The sequence below is a fragment of the Camelus bactrianus genome, chromosome 5 (assembly GCF_048773025.1).
Source record: "Camelus bactrianus isolate YW-2024 breed Bactrian camel chromosome 5, ASM4877302v1, whole genome shotgun sequence".
Lineage (NCBI taxonomy): Eukaryota > Metazoa > Chordata > Mammalia > Artiodactyla > Camelidae > Camelus > Camelus bactrianus.
In genome coordinates, this window is record NC_133543.1 from 12825626 (window position 1) to 12841547 (window position 15922).

The 15922-nt window shown below is 45.2% G+C and overlaps 1 non-coding gene across 1 annotated transcript; it reads left to right on the plus strand.

Moving 5' to 3' along the window:
• The first annotated feature begins 13508 nt into the window (after positions 1 to 13508).
• Positions 13509 to 13581, plus strand: TRNAD-GUC (transfer RNA aspartic acid (anticodon GUC)). Its single transcript has one exon. It is a non-coding gene; the product is annotated as a tRNA-Asp (tRNA).
• Positions 13582 to 15922: the final 2341 nt, after the last annotated feature.

Below are 15922 nucleotides of genomic sequence, written 5' to 3' on the forward strand. Positions count from 1 at the left end.
GGGTCCAGACGTCAAAGACTGAAGGGAAAATCGCCTGGAGACTCATGACCAACTGCCACTCAAACAGGGCCTCGTGAGTGACCTAGGCACCTGGGGAGATGCCAGCTGGAGGCTTCCCGGCACTGCCAACACCGTCATGGCTTTCATACCAGGAGTGCTTCCAGGTCCATCCTGGGAGAAGTTGTGCCCACCCTCTTGCAGGTGAGATCTTCCGACCGCCTGCCTCCCACTCCCCAACCAGGCTGCATGAGCAACGTCCAAACCCCGCAGGGCTTCTCTCTGCCTGTCTTCCCCACCTATTCCTTCCCCTCTCCAGGGGTACTAAGGTGTCCCCCCTTCTCCAACCCCCAGGAGTTCCTCTCCTGTTGCTAAGATATGGCTGCATCGTTAACCCTCAGGTCGACTTCTGTCCCCTCCTTTCCACCATGGGTGGAAACGGACCCTAGACCATTAGGTGGACCGCCCCTCCCCCACCCAGTTCCGTCAGAGGGTGGACACGCCCTGCAGACTCCCAGCCTCCCTCAAGCCCCCTTCAGGCTCTTACTCCTCCTTCCCCGTGTCCCCCTCACCCTTCCTCCTCCACTGCTCATCTCCCAAGGGCCCATCCTCTCTGTCTCCCCCATTTATTCCCCAGCCCTAAGCCCCTCTCGGTTCACTGATGCCCTGGTCTCTCCATTTAAACCAGTGCCAGTGTTTGGGACCCATGGGCATCTAATTCTCAGGGCCTCACTCCCACCTCACAATTCCCTGACTCCCCACCTCCACGGCCTGCACACTGGGCAGGTGGCCCTTGCTTGCTTTACCTCATCTTACTGCTTCACTGCAGACTCACGGGGAAGTGCTGTTTGTGGGCTCACACAACTGGAATGAACAAATGAATGTCTGCTTTCCTACAGGTGTGGGTGTCTCTAGGGCCTCTGCCCCTGGCTCTGACACACAGTGAGGCCCCGACAAGGATGGCTGATTGATTGGTGAACAATTCCGTGGTACTAGACTCAGTTCCTGGGTTTCAGGGATAGGGGATGAGAAGGCAGAATGACTTGTCAGGACAAAGGTGGCTGATGGGATGCTGAGCCATTGTCCATGAACACTTCCCTGGGCTGGCAGCTGAGATCCACTGAGCCCTTCCTGTCTATCCATCCATCCATCCATCTATCCATCCATCCATCCATCCACTCATCCATCCATCCATCCATCCACCCATCTATCCATCCATCCATCCACTCATCTATCCATCCATCCATCCATCCATCCACTCATCTATCTATCCATCCATCCATGTATCCATTCATCCATCCATCCATCCACTCATTCATCTATCCATCCATTCATCTACCTATCCATGCATCTGTCCATCCATCCATCAATTCATTCATGTAGCTTAGTGCAGCTGTCCACAAGACAATGTGGGTACCATGGGTAAGTGGAGGTCAGGAGGAGGCCCAGTGGGCTCTGATAAGGACTGGGAGACACTAGGGAGCAGCCAACTATTGCCAAGAGGAAATGTGGGCCCAGTGGGGCCTGATGCCCTGATTTTTCTAGAGAGAATTCAGAAATGAGAGTTTTTATATAAACTCTCACATCGTTAAATGTTGACAACTAATCAAGTTTAAAACACCAGGCAGGCCTCAGTTGTGCGAGTCAAGCCAAACATGGGTAGAGGCTGGAATCGGCCGAGGGGCCACCAGTGTGCAGTCTCTGGCGTTAGATCCAAAACACAGGCTTCAGAGTCAGAGATATAACCTTCTCTTCCACTGGCTGACTAGCTAGTCACCCAACCACTCTGAACCTCAGTTTCTGTAAAGTAGGGTGAGATCTACCCACCTCCAGGGTGGATGAGAAGCACCACGCACAGCACCTCCTTGGAGCGCCTGCTCAAGATGGAGGCTGTGTCACTGTTTTCATCACCATTGGTGAGCGTCTGCTCTGGGCCTGGCCCTGTGGCCGTGAGGACCCTCCTGGAGCAGCCTCTGAAGGCTCAATGGTGCTGGCTGCAGGAGGGGTGGCCTCCCGCGGGCCCTGAGGACCAAGAGGAGGACGAGGGGCCCCCCCAGTCGGGACTTCCCCTCCTCTGTCCTTCCACCTTCCCTTGGCATCCTTCCCCGGTCCTCTTCCCGTATGTCTGCTGAAAGTGAAAAGGGGAAAGGGGGTTTTTAAAAAAGCAGAACAGAGGTTTTGGTTATAGTTTTTTGTTGTTGGTTTGCTTTCGAAGCCTATTTGAAGTCCCAGTTTCCAGAAAAGCCATAGGCCATGAGGTAAGGGCAGGGGGTGGAGGTCATCTTCGCGGGGCTCAAAGCCTCTCAGAAATTTCCTCCTCCAAGTGTCTCTGCTCAGTGGGGAAGAGGGGCTGCAGTGAGGAGGCAGGGGGCGGAGTGAAGGGAGTAGGGACAGGAGGGCCCCTTGATTTCCAGCTGAGCGTGTCATAGATTCTCCTGGTGGCTTGAGTTGCCCTCAGTTAGTTTCTGTCATTTGAATCCTAGATGGAGTTGTTTCGGTTTCTGGGAGCAGAGACTGACCCACATTCTTATAGGCCAGAGAGGGTTCACTGTGGGTCCCCGGTGGTTCTCCTCTGGGTCTGGGCCCCCCAGGACTCTTATTGCTTCCTTTGGGGTCCCTACAGCTTCTGTCTCTCCTGTGATGGCTGCTGGTCCAGCTGCCTGTCATGGGGGTCAGTGGGTCATGGTGGGCTCCTGGGTGGGCCTGGGTCCTTGGTGTACCTTCCACTCCCACACCTGTGCTCTACCCACCTCCCCTCCCCTCCTTTCCTCTCAATCTCTCTCTCTCTCTGCATCCACATGTGTTCTCTCACTCCTGGAGGGTTTCCACCTCACGAATTCTCATCTCAGCATCTGTTGCTGACCAGCTAATCTTCTCTGGGTTTCCCAATTCAAAGAAAAAAGAACCCTGTAGGGAGGGGTCTGAGAGCACTTCTGGTCACTTGGGTTCACCATCATTGTCCATCCTGTCTTTCGTTGCTGGCTTGCTCCTGGATAGATTGCCCTCTGCAGGCCAGGTGTCCATTTCAAGTGCTGTGTGACCTTGAGCCAAGTCCTTCACCCTCTCTGAGCCTCCGTTTATCCCACCTGCCAAATAGGGACATTAATGTCCATCTTACAGAATCGTGTGACCCACAGGAGTATAATCCTGGTACTGTGAATTCCTTGAGGTCAGGGACAATGTCTTACTCATGTCTAGACACTTAGATTCAGGTTCATGATAAGTGCTCTAAATATCTGTTGAGTTAAGTTATTTGTAAGTGGTTATGTATGTATCAGTTAAGAATGCTTTTTGCTATAAGACACAGCAAATCCTCTTTACAGAGGCATAGTCAAAAAGCAAGATTCTTCAGATCAGGCAACTGCTTGTTAGTTCAGCCACTTATATCCTTGTAAGCTTACCTGCCAAGTCTCTTGCTTATTGCCTTGTGATCACAAAATAGCTGCTGTGGCTCCAGACATTTGATTTGTGTTCAGCATGAAGGAGGAAAAGCCTCACATTTCCCTTTAAACCAGAAAAACAAAATCCTCCCTTAATTCCAGAAAAATTTCACATTTCACAGAGCTTTGTCAAATGTCTGCTAGGTTTCAGGGGAGGTTGGGAAAGCGAGTATTTAACTCTCCCAGCCTCTTTAAGAAGCAGCAAGGACCAAGGGCGAGAAATCCTATTGGTTTAGCCAACTGCAGTCTGCCCCAGTCCTGTTTCTTTTTCTATCCTCCTTCTGATGCGACTGTGGGATAGAGGAATTTTTTGAGCTAATCAGGATTGTGTCTGGAGTAGGAGGGGGAGAGAGAGAGAGTCAAGTACAGGATTCAGGGATTCAGGCCTGGGCACAGGAGGTTTGTGTTACAGCAAGCAAGGCCATCAGCTGGACTTGGGCTTCCAGGCTCCCTAATGAGGTGACTGGACAAGGTAGTGTCTGAGGGCCTCCTGGCTTGTGTGGTCGTTCATGTCATCACTGTGCGAAGGCTGGAGAGGAAGGAAGAACAGAGTGGGAACAGAGAGTCGAATTCAAATGTGTGTGTGTGTGTGTGTGTGTGTGTGTGTGTAGCTGCACATACGTTTGCAGGCAGTGGGAACTGAAATGCTGATTGCAGCATCCCCTGCACCAGGCCAACCAGGACGGAAGTGAAAAAGCTGTGGGTTACTGTGTGTGTCAGTCCCCCAAGGCGGGCAGTACCCCCAGGTGGCAATAACTTCAGTTGGCAGCACTCCTAGGTGGGTAGTATACCCAGGTGGCAACACCTCCAGACAGACAGTACCCCCAGGCAGCAGTACCCCCAGGTGGACAGTAACCCCAAGCAGCAGCTCCCCCCAGGCAGATAGTACCTGGGCTTCAGAGATGGTGCCAGCTCCCTGGGTGGACAGACTGTGGGGCAGGGAAGGTAGTATGAACAGCCCTTCAATTTCTGTCCTGAAAGTCAGAGGTCTGGGACTCCTTCATCCCACGTCCTTCTTGGGAAGCACTTATCTATCATTGACTCTAAAACAATAAGAACATCTACTCTTTCTTGAGCTTGTCTTTGTTTTCTGCTTTTCTAAAAGCTGGGTCCAGGCAGGGTTTGCCATCTTTTAAAGGAAGAAACTCTCTCTCACCCCAAGTGTGGGCTTAAATTATATTTTTAAGTTAGCTTTATTTTTTAATTATTATTTTTTTAGTTTGTGAGAATGATATAGGCTTATAAAGAAGTCACTCATTATAAAAAAATAAAAACTGAATTTCTGAATTTTTGCTGTTTTTCACTAACTTTGTACATTTCCTTGCTGTTCAAGAAAGAAGAGCTACAACTGCCTTCATTGTGAGATCTCTGCTCAAAACTAAAGTGTTTTGATTATAACATTTCTTAAATATACACAAATATAAAATTAAGTATACACTTCTTATGCTGATAGCTCTTAAAAACCAAAACAAATTTAGAAATCATATATGAACAACATTATAAAGTAAGTAAAATTCAAAATAACATTAATATAACATGAGAGATGATGGTGTTTTTCTGAGAATAAATAACAATCTACAGTATTACTTGGAGGCAGAAGACTTCACTTTTGCTTTTTGTTTTGTTTTTGACTTTGCTCAGCATACCTATACTTCTAAGGACAAAGGAATTGAAAACAAATCTTAAACTCTATGTAATAGTTTTAGTCCTCCAAGTAATACTAGAAATGCAGTTTTGAAATTGATGCATATTGTAGAAGAAAGTAAATAAATACATACTAATTGGAACCAAGATTTTCAGTTTAAGGGGAAAATATACAAATATAAACTCAAAGAAGTTAAGGGGGAAAACCCTGTAATATTAAATTTGAATAGGAAATAGCAATAAGAACATATATATCTTTTTAAATGTGAGTTTTCTAGCTCAGCTCACTGAAGGGGCCCAGGAACAACCATATCTCAGTTACAATGAGCACACCTAGCATCCAGATTTTGGTTTCTAATACCATTTCCACTGAAAGCAATTGGAAATCTTGGAGGAGTGGCTGACTCCAGGGATGGAGAGAGAAAATACAAGGTGAGCTTGGAATATCTAATGCCAGAAAGAACTTTTGTGTTGGTAAATTTTATGTGTTAACTTGGCTAGGCTATGGTGCCCAGATGTTTGGTCAAATATGAGTCTAGATGTTGTTGTGAAGGTGTTTTGTAGACGTGATTACATCTATAATCAGCTGATTTTAAGTAAAGGAGTTTACTCTTGATAATGTGGGTCACCCTCATCCTATCAGTTAAAGGCCTTAGGAATAAAAACAGAGGTTTCCTGGAGGAGAAGGCATTCCACCTGACTGTAGCAGAAAAATCCTGTCTGAGTTTCTAGTCTGCTGGCCTACCCTACAGATTGTAAACTTGTCTGTCTGCACAATTATGTGACCCAATTCCTTAAAAGAAGCCACACACACACACACACACACACACATATGTTTATAAAACATATTTTTATTGGTTCTGTTTCTCAAGACAACTCTGACTGATACACCTTGAAAGACTAACAGGGACATATCAAAAAGACAAGAAACCAGCTAAAAGGGGCTCCCACTGGCCAAATCTGGGACAATTTGAGCATCTAAATAAATAAGGACTGAACTGATTAAAAACATTGAATGAATAAAAGACCATGAGTCCATAGCAATGTTTAAAAAGAAAGAGAAGAGAGAAAAAATCCCACCTCACTTACTGTCATCAATGACTCATACCAATTTCTGATTCTGGAAATAAAGAGAAAGAATTAAGCATTTATCCTATCGTTTTAGCTGGAAATGTAGAAGGAACGGTAGCGTTAAAAAAGCAATCATTTTGCAATCCCTGATGGAATAATTGATTTGGGAACGGATCATCAATGGAGACTAAAACTCCATTAGCTGAAAGTGTGCTAGATCGGGGTACTTGCGTGGTGCCAAACTACCACCCTGCCTCCCGTCTGCTAACTGCAAGATAAAAACACACCTTCACAGTGGGAGGAGCAGGCTGTCGCCACTTCAGTCAAGCGGTCCAACTGAGCATCTCTACCAGTGGGATCAGCTGACATTAGGTACCACCCATAGTGATGTGCTGTGAAGTACAGAGCATCGCCTGTCATGTGAGCCTGCCAAGGAGTGTTTAGACTCAGCGTCCAGTTTGTGAGAAGTCCAGGGAAGCAAGGCAAGCCAAACCCCGAGGAAACACAGTTCAGAATACGGGACATCCTATAAGACAAATGAGCTGGTTTCTTCAAACAGGCAATATCATATCCCCCCAAAAGACAGTGAGACTCAAATGTCCCAGCAGCAAGACCAAGACATGAATATTATTTGAATCCCATTTATGAACAAACAAACAAAACCCCCATGTAGATATCTTTTCTTTCTGTTTGTTGTTTTTTAGGGGGAGATAATTCCATTTATTTATTTATTTATTTATTTATTTATTTATTTATTTATTTATTTATTTATTTATTCTAATGGAGGGACTGGAGATTGAACCCAGGACCTCGTGCATTCTAAGCACATGCTCTACCACTGTGCTATGTCCTCTCCACTAAACGTCTTTAAATGTACCTATATGTCTTTGTGGCAAGTGGTAAAATTAAGTTTAATTTAATACGGATTGGATGTTAGATGGATGAAATTAGATATACTATTGTTTAATTTCTCAGGCATGACAATGTTAGTGTAATTTAGGAGAATTCCTTATTCATTGGAGAGGCACTGAAGTTTCATGAAGGATTGAAGTGTCATGATGTCTGCAGCTAAATTTCAAAAGGTTCATATATATTACATGAAAATATATGTAATATATAAATTATATAGACATTATATATAATATATACATGGCTTATGTATACATTTGTATATATGATATACATTATATGTAGAGAATATATATATAATGTTTTTACTACATATATATGTGGCAAAGTGTTCACACTTCTTGCATTGAAGTGATGGGTATATGAGTGCTATGCCGTTCTTTCCACTTTTCTTTATGTTTGAAATTTCCCATTGAGAAAAGTCGGCAAAAGCTGTCAAATCAATAAAATCAAAATAACAGCATAACTGTAATGTGATGGAGGATGTTCCTGCTTTGCTTGCAGCCCTTGGAGGCCGGCTCTTGGCACTGTTTTACTTTCCGAGTGCTGCATGTCCAGAGAACTTGGTGTCGTGAGGCAACTCAATTCCCCAAATATCTTCTCTGCGCAAACTATTGTCAAACCTTTCTTTGGGAGCATTATGAAGTTGTGTGGACTACGACCAAGTGGAATTTATTCCAGGGGTGCAAGGCTGGCTCAGTATTAAAAAGAATCAATCAATGTAATCCATGGCATTAACAGTCTAAAGAAGAAAAATTATATGATTGTATCAGTTGATGCTGAGAAAGCATTTGACAAAATTCAGGACCCATTCACAATTTAAAAAAAAAAACAACTCAGAAAACTCAGGATAGGGGAAACTTCCTTAATTTGATAAGAAAAAAAAAAACATCCAAAAGAAACTTGCAGGTAATATCATAGCCAATGGTGAAAGACCAATGTTTTCTTCCTAACATTGAGAGCAAGGCAAGGACATTAAAGCCGTACAGATTGAAGAACGTAGAAATAAAACGATCTCCATTTGTAAGTGACATAATTGTGTGCATAGAAAATTCTGATGAAAGAGTCAAAAAGGATCTAAATAAATGGCGAGACACAGGGTGCTCATGGGTTAGAAGACCTCATGTGAAAAGATGTCAATTGTATTCAAATTGATATACAGTGCACTTCCTCTCAAAACCCAGCAAGAATAGATATAAACAAGATTATCCTGAATCTATATGGAAAGGTGAAAGAACTATGATGGCTATTTCATTTCAACATTTCAACCCCAACTATTCTGACACCAATGGATGTACTGAGGTATAATTCTGACTCTAACCCCCCAGGTTAGTGCAGACCCCGTAAATCAAAGGACATGGTCGCCAGCAAGACTGCTCCCACTTCAGATTCCAGCCACAAGTCGAGTCCCAGGACGCTGGCACTTCTGATGAACTGGGTATATCTGGGGGTCCCCAAGACCACCTCAGGTTAGATAATTCACTAGAACAACCCACAGAACTCAGAAAAACGCTGTGCATATGATTACAATTTCATTGTAAAGAACACAAATCAGGAACAGTCAAATGAAGAGATACACGGAATAAGGTTTGGGGGAGGAAGGCAGAGCTTCTGTGCTCTCTCCTTGTGGAATCAGGTCACGTCAATGTGTTCACCAACCGGGAAGCTCCACTGCGCTTCAGTGTCCAGGGTTTTTATTAGGGTTTCATTATGTATTGAATCATTGGCCGTGTGATTGGACTCCGTCTCCCATTTCTCTCTGATTTCCCTGAGTTAAGAGGTTGGGCTGATGTGATGTGGCTCAAAGCCCCAGTTAATCACAAGGTTGATCTTTCTGGTGACCAGCCTCCACCTGGAGTCATTTCATCTCAGAGCATCCCTTACTTATTCCTGAGTAACAGAAATTCCTATTACTCTGGACATTCCAAAGGTTTCTTCTCTCTCCCAGGAACCAAGGACAGACGCCAGTCAAATCCTTTATTATGTAATAACAGCTAAAACAATTTTGAAAAAGAAGAAGAAGGTGGGAGGAGCCCCTCTATCTGCTGTTGTGACTTATGCTGTAGCCAGTGTTACAAACACGATGTATGGGCAAAGGAATAGACACATAGGTCAATGAACAAAGCAGAGAGCCCAGGAGGAGACCACACAAGTATGACCAATTAACTTTTGACAAAGGTACTAGGGCAATTCAGTGGAGGAAAGAGAGTCTTTTCAGGGCACAGTGCTGGAGCAATTGGATACCAATAGGCAATCCAACACCTCATATCGTTTATAAAAATTAACTAAAAATGGATTGTAGATTTAAACATAAAACTATAAACCTTTTAGAAGATGATATAGGGGAAAATCTTTGGGACCTAGGTTATGGTGAAGAGTTCTTCAATATGACACTAAGAGTGCAATTTCTGAGAGGAAAAAAATTGCGTAAATTGGACTTTAAAGTTAAGAGCCTTTGTTAAGACTTTGTTAAAAGATCCTGTGAAATGATGGAATACGATTCAGCAATGAAAAAGAATAAAATAATGAATGCCTTTTGTAGCAACATGTATGGACTTGGAGATCGTCATTATAAGTGAAGTAAGCCAGAAAAAGAAAGAAAAATATCATATGATATCATTCATATGTGGAATTTAAAAAAAAAGAAAGAAAAAGAAAAGACACTAATGAACTTATCTACAAAACAGAAACAGACTCGTAGATATAGTAAACAATCTTATGGTTACACAGAAAGGGGCGGGAAGGGATAAATTTGGGAGCTTGAGATTTGCAAATGATAACCACTATATATAAAAATAGATAAAAAACAAATTTCTTCTGTATAGCACAGGAAACTATATTCAATATCTTGTAATAACCTTTAATGAAAAAGAGTATGAAAATGAATATATGGATATATATGCATGACTGGAACATTGTGCTGTATACCAGAAATTGACACATTGTAACTGACTATATGTCAATAAAAATAAATAAATATTAAAAAATTCAAAAAATTCAAAAAAAAAAAAAAGATCCTATGAAATGGATGACTATAAGCTGCAGACTGTGAGAAAATATTTGCAAACTGCCTGTCCAACAAAGGACAACTACCTAAAATAGACAAAGAGCTCTCAAAATGAAACAGTGAAAAAACAGGCAATCTAATTGGAAAATAGGAAGACAAAAAAATACATTTCACTGAGGAGGATATACAGATTGCAAATAGGCACAGAAACTATGTTCAACATCTTTAGCCATCAGGGAAATGCAAATTAAGCCTGTGAAGGGTTATTACTATATACCTATCAGAATGGCTAAAATGAAAAATAACAACAACACCAAGTGCTGACAAGGATGTAAAGCAACAGAGACTCTTATTTGTCACTGGCGGGATGTACAATGATACAGCAACTCTGGAAAACAGTTTGTCAGGTCCTTAAAAACAGAACATACGCTTATCCCCAGATGTGGTAACTGCACTCCTGGGTCTAAACACTCTGGGATAAATAACAGAGAAATAAAAATTAGGCTCACATTAAAAACATGTACAAGATTGTTCATAAGTCTTATTTATAGTAGTCAAAAACTGGACTTAACCAAAATGTCCCTTAACATAGGTGAAGCCAAGTGTGGTACGTCCAACCACATCATAGAATACTTCTCAGTAACCCCAAGAGTAACTACAAGAAATGAACTATTGGTAGAGGGGAAAAGCCCATCTCCGAAAGGTCACATCTGCCACGATTCCATTTATATAACATTCTTGAAATGACAACATTATGGAATCAAAGAATGGATTAGTGATTGCCAGGGTGGGAGGGTGGTGGGGAGGGTGAGACTATTAAGAGAGAGCACCAGGGAGGTCTTTGTGGGCATCTTGACCGTGGTGGTAGTTCACATGAATCGAAACACGTATGATAAAATGACAAAGGGCAAAGCACATACATTGAACCAATATCAGATTCCTGGTTTTATATTGTATCATAGTTACGTTAGCTGTTACCAAAGGAAATGGGGTGGAGGGTACATGGGATCTGAATGGCCTTGTCACTTCCTGTGATTTGTCGTTATTTCAAAATCAAAAATGAAAGAAATGGGGGGAGGGTATAGCTCAGTAGTAGAGTGTGTGCTTAGCGTGCATGAGGTCCTGGGTTCAACCCCCAGTACCTCCGTTAAAAATAAATAAATAAACCTAATTACCTAACCCCCAATAAAATAAAAATAAAAATAAAAAAATCAAAGAAATAAAGGATGGCAAAATTAAAAAAAAAAAAACTTCTTTTAGGAAAAAATTATTAAGATGGAGTGTATCAGGGCCCACAGTCCCCATGTGAGAATCACGGGGTCGGGGCGGAGGGGCCGGGATTGAGGCCTTTTCTGTGCAGATACTGTCTGGTTGCCTGGCAGGTGCCCCGATGAAGTTAGCAGCGCTTGCCCCAGAGGAGCGCGCCATCAAGTCAAAGGGTACCGGTAATACGACATCCCTTGCCCCCTGCCTCCCACTCCCTGCTTCTCCCAAGCATCAGGTGCGTCATGCATCAGGGCTGTCGGGCACCGGGGATACGATGATGAATAACGTGGAGGCCTCCTCTCAGGACGGACAGAGAAGGCGCTGGAAGGAGAGCTGTGGGGTCTCGGAGCAAAGGCAATGGTCCAGCTGGCGGACCTGGGGAGACTTCCTGGATGGCGGAGTCTTGAACTGGGTCTAGGGAGATGAGCTGGAACCAGTGAGGCAAAGAAGGGGAGGCTGGTCAGACAGAGCGGAGAGCTCGGGCCACGGCATGGGGGTGAGGAGGGGCGGAAAGGGCTGGGCGTGCGGGCGGAGGCAGATGTACGGCCGCGGGCGGGGCCTCCGGGGCGCTGGGTGTCTATCTAAGGTATTTGTAATTTATGCTGCCGTCTCGGGGGAGGCAGTGAAGGGCAGGAGAACGGCATGATCAATCGATGAACATCTTAGAAAAAGATCTCCCTGGGCAGTGGGGAGGAGGCAGGTTGGAGGGGGAAGATCGGGGTCCAACCAAGAGGGCTAGGCACACGACGGAGCGGTGGTAGGGGCGGTTAGGAGGGGTGGGGGTGGGCCCTGAAGGAGGGCAGGCTGTGGGCGGGAGGAGGAGGACAGGAGGAGGATTCGGGCGAGGCCGACTTGGGGGGCGTGGTTACTTAGCCGTGTAGATGCAGCGTAGATACGATGGTTCCAGAAGCCAGCCCAGGGCCCTCTCCAAGAATCCCTGGAACTCAGCTTCCTCTTGGCTGCCAGATTGTCCTCGCCTGGACCCTGGGGCAGGGTGGACCCAGCCCCGGACTACCTCACAGCTTTCTCTGACCTGCTGGGCCAAGAGCCTGCTCACTGCTTGGGAATGTCTTAGTTTCTGCAGATGACTTGCAAAAGTGTCGGGCTTTTGGAGTGGGTACCGCAGGGTGCTAGCTGCCGGGAACCCCACCCCCACCCCCATCCCCAAGAGCTGCAGCTGCAGGTCCAAGTCCACTTGGGGCAGGTGCTCTCCTCCAGTGGTGTCCACGTTTGTGTGGCTGCCAAGCCAATTCACAGTGTCTACCCTTGTTCGGGACGCTCTCCCACTGGTAGAAATTTGGGCCACAGGCAGCGCCTTTATGATGTTATAGATGAGCGTCTCCCTTGGGTACTTGTAGGGGACTGCCTGTCTTCCTCCCAGGCTGAGGACTCCTTGTAGGCAAGACGCTGCTTGATTCTACTTTGTGTGTCCCCGGTGTCCACGGCTGGCTGGCTCAGTGCTTGCCTAATGCTGGCTGGATGTTTCTCTCAAGTCCCAGAACAGACCCACGATATGGGTGACACAGGACCCCAGACTGGAGAGAGGCCAGGGAGCACCCTGTGGTGTATAGAAGTGTCCAGAAGGCACATGTGAGAACCAGAGCTTTCTACGTCTGGAGAAATGGGAGTCCAGCCGGGGCGGGAGTGACCTGCTGGTGCAATAAGGTTTTGAGAAAGAAGAATAAAGGAAGTCGATTCTTTCCTGCACGGCCAGGACCATGGATTGTGATCTGTCCCCACTACCTTGGAATGCACATATTTTCAGCCACTTTTTTTTTTTATTTAAGGAAGCATTGTTGTGTATTGAATCGGACATTGTCAGCTGTTTACTTGAAATGAACAAAAACTATTATTATGTTCTGTGTCCTCCTCTGTAAAATATAAAATGTGAGAAACATGATTTCATTGCAAGAGTGATGCTGGCCACCTGCACTCTGTGAATGTGCATCACTGTCTGTCCTGCCACACCCCTACACCCCAAGGTCCACCAGTTATAGCTCAGCAGTGTCCTCAGTGCTCCCACCAGCTCCCCGGGTTGGGGAACTGGGCTGGGGTGGCAGAAGCTGGTTTTAGAAGCAATACAAGTCAGCAGGAGATAAGTGAATCACTCAAGGTCAGTGGCATAACCGTAAGCCAATGCAGCATACTTCAGGTAGCAAATGTCAGTAAGGTGGGGAGGGTATAGCTCAGTGGTAGAGCACATGCTTGTCATGCATATGGTCCTGGGTTCAATCCCCACCACCTCCATTAAATAAATAAATAAATAAATAAATAAATAAATAAATAAATAAATAAATAACTACTTACCCCCCCCCCAAAAGAGAGGAGGTGACAAGGGTGGGGCATATATGGAAAGACAAGGAGGCAGGTGACTTTGAACGAATGCAGCCTATCCACTAGTAAGACCTCAGCTCTGGTAGATCTCCACACTTTGGTGCTGAGCGCCTCCCTGAACTTGGGTGGATCATGCCCAGCGCCACACACAGGGGTAACATCCAGCATCCATTGGCTGAGCACCTGATCTGTGCCCAGTCACGTGGAGGAGATCGGGGGTCAGAGCTAACCAGACCCAGTCCCTGCCCCTCAGGAGCCTCAGTCGGAGGCTGTAGTTCTCAAACTGGGTATCACGTCCACTTAAAGGCAACCACAGTTCCATGCAAGGGGTGGTCACTTCTCAACTTGGAGTATGAGCAAGAAATGTTTCTTCCTCCCCAGAGGAACATAACCTCCTCTGCCAGCTCTGGTCGTCACCAAGGCCAAGAGGAGCACAGTGAATGCTAGCAGGAAGAGTGAAGAATTGACTCCCAGAGTGCCTTCCCCCCACTATTACAGAATGACTTTTTGTCGGGGATGCTAGGTGTGTGAGAAAGGCAAGCACAGGACTCTGGGGAATACAGAGGCGGGTCACTGAGCTTTGCCTGAGTTTGATGGGTGGAAGAAGGCTCTCTGGAGGATATGATGTGTGTGCTGGGTCTGAAGGATGAGGAGGGGTCGCCAGGCAGCCCGATGAGGAATGAGGGCAGGAGAGTTGGGTATGTGCGTATGTCCTCAGGAAGGATACATTCAAAGCCCCAGTGCATATTGGGCACTGAAGGGATGAGCTGGGCTCCTTCCACCAAGGTGTAGCCACAGGACTCTCTGGGGGTGAAACACGCAGATGGGCCCAAAGCAGAGGTAGGAGAAAAAGAGAAAGAAAAAGAAAAATTTGTCATGAGCAAAGGAGGAATCCGAATCAAGGGAAGATGTGGCTCTCGGCAGAATTCTGGTTGCTTCACATCTTTGTCAACATTTGGTGTTGTCAGTTTTTTCATTTTAGCTATTTTGGGGAGTGTGTAGTGTCCGCTCATTGTGGTATTAATTTGCATTTTCCTAAAGACTAATGAATTTTAGCATCTTCTCAGGTGGCTTATTGCCACTTTCTTTGGCGAAGGTTTTTTTCCCAGATCATTTACCTGTGTTTTGTTTTGTTTCCTTATTTTTCTTTCCTTTTTTTTTTTTTAATGGATTGTTTGCCTTCTCCAGGAGTAGTTTTTATCCGAGGCGATCACTTTCTCATTGTCCTAATGGTATCTTTAGAAGAGCAGACTTTCTAAATTTTGAAGAAGTCCCATGTATCAATTTTTAACTGTGGATTAATACTCAAAATCTAGATAGACTGAAATTTAGAAATTAACTTATTTCACCAACTCATGCTTGGACATTTAGGCTGTTTCCAACTTTTCACTGTTTCTCTTGTAAGGAATGTCATTGTAATTGTGCTTTTAACTGTTTTAAAGGATAGTCTCAGACGCATCTTAGGAGGCCAGTGTTCGTAAGGCTTTTGTTACATGCCCTGAAAATGCTTTCCTGAAGGGTGCCTCGTATACTGTAAATGAAGCCCAGCTTCAAGGGACTGGCCAGTTCTCTTAGTATTCCTTCTGATGGCTGGCTAGTTTGTTTATAGATAAATGAAACTTTAGAAATGCTTAAAAACGTACGTGGGCAATCTTGTTGGGACATTTTGTTTTGTAAACCATTTTTTTTCCAAGATAAGACCAAGACAATGATCATAAATCTCCAGTGAGCGTTTCCAAAGGCTGGACTCTTGCTTCTAGAGGAACTCAGGCATGACTTATTGAAGGAGAGTGCAGGGCGAAGGGCTATTTGCTTTTCTGTACCCCTACTGACCTGTCTGTCAAGCTGGCAGAGGTCAGCCTCCTGTGCCTCAGCAGCAAAGAGGACCACAAACCAGATTAACTAAGAGACACTGTCCCTGATCTTCAGGATGGGATGGCAGAATAGTTAACTGCCATTTGCCAAAGTCACTAAGCACTGGGTTGGAAGCCAGGAGGTGAAGCCTAGCGACAGATCTCCATTCAGAAGATCCTTGGGGGGGGGGGGCGTGCCCTCCCATATATGCAAATGTCCCCTGCAAGATGACGTGACAGGCCTGGGAGAATGGACAGGCATTTGTCCTGAGGACCAGCCTGACCATAGGCTGTGAACTGCGTGCCCTTAGCTTCCTTTGCACTGTATTCTGCACTCCTACCCATTGACTCTGTATTCAGAAGTCGCGATTTGCCCAGGTTAGTCCTGCGTTAGGCCTAAG